Source organism: Penaeus vannamei, chromosome 25, assembly GCF_042767895.1.
Source record: "Penaeus vannamei isolate JL-2024 chromosome 25, ASM4276789v1, whole genome shotgun sequence".
Lineage (NCBI taxonomy): Eukaryota > Metazoa > Arthropoda > Malacostraca > Decapoda > Penaeidae > Penaeus > Penaeus vannamei.
In genome coordinates, this window is record NC_091573.1 from 20,101,196 (window position 1) to 20,102,399 (window position 1,204).

Below are 1,204 nucleotides of genomic sequence, written 5' to 3' on the forward strand. Positions count from 1 at the left end.
TATGTATATGTATATGCATATATACATATACATATATATGTTTTATGTAAATAACTATATTTGCATAATTTCCGAATTTATACTCCCATTTCCTAACCGTGTGTGTTCGTGTGCGCGTGTGTGTGTGAGAACCACTGTCAACAACGGTAGACCGTAGTTCACAATTTCACACCAGGGCTGTTTCTGAAAAGTAGCACAAACGGTATAGCCAACCCATCTATCATCTGTATATCCATTATTTTGGAAGTCTTAATCCCTTTCAGTTTCCCCTTTCGTAAACCCACCATTTTGAGGTTAATAGGGGATAAACAGAGACTCTATTATCATAAAAGTGTATATTCTAATTTCATGTCTACTGTAAACAATGACTGTTCTCAGGTCCATAAACTGGCAACACTTGTGTCCAGGACGTGCTGCAGAAAGTATTACAACAAAAATAGTTCTCAGGTCCAATTTCCAGGAGCATCACAGATACCTCATGATGTCAAAAGCCACCATTAGTCTAAGTCTGGGAAAATATAAAATATCGAGAATCATGACTTCATTTCCTAAGCAAATTATATTTAACAGCCTTACTTACACAAAGAACTTCCTATAAATAAGGTATGCATACCACTCACATATGCATTTTTCCTAAAAAAAAATTATATGCATTTAAATTTCATCACAATTTTAAAACATTTTCATTAAAAATAATACCTAAATAGACAAAACAGTTTATGGAAAATGAAACTGATATGTAATATCCTTTGTTTTTACATCCTATCAGCTTAATCAGTAACTGCAACATGGTCTGTTAACAATTTTTTAAAAAGAATTGGTGCAAATATATAGTATTCTTCATCTAAACAACTAGTTTATGCATGAGATTATTCTGGGCAAATTTCATCCCAGAATAAAAGAAGTCATCAACTCCTATTTACTTGTAGTTCCCTGTGGTGAATGAACTGGTCTTGAATGCTTGCAGCAAGACGGTTTTTCATTTTTTTAGTTAACAGACAAGCAGTGAAAATAGAGAACAATCACTGGTTCCAAATGAGTGAGAAGAAAAATCAAAAGATAAAATCAGTAGTTAGATGTAATCTCCAAGGTCAATCTGTGGACAAGGGAAATGCAACCTGCAGCATTGTCTCTAATAAGAATTAATGGCTAGACAGAGTTGGACTTTTCACCATGCCTGCAGTCCCTGGATTTTTGTTGGAGA

At 34.1% G+C, this 1,204-nt stretch overlaps 1 protein-coding gene across 1 annotated transcript in view; it reads right to left on the bottom strand.

Annotated features, from left to right (window-relative positions):
• Positions 1-320: 320 nt before the first annotated feature.
• Positions 321-1,204, bottom strand: part of LOC113801172 (uncharacterized) — a 152,865-nt gene continuing 151,981 nt past the window's right edge. Inside the window, exon 11 of the mRNA XM_070138924.1 lies at positions 321-1,204. This exon is cut by the window's right edge and continues 2,415 nt beyond it. The gene's annotated coding sequence lies outside the window, so the exon portion shown is untranslated.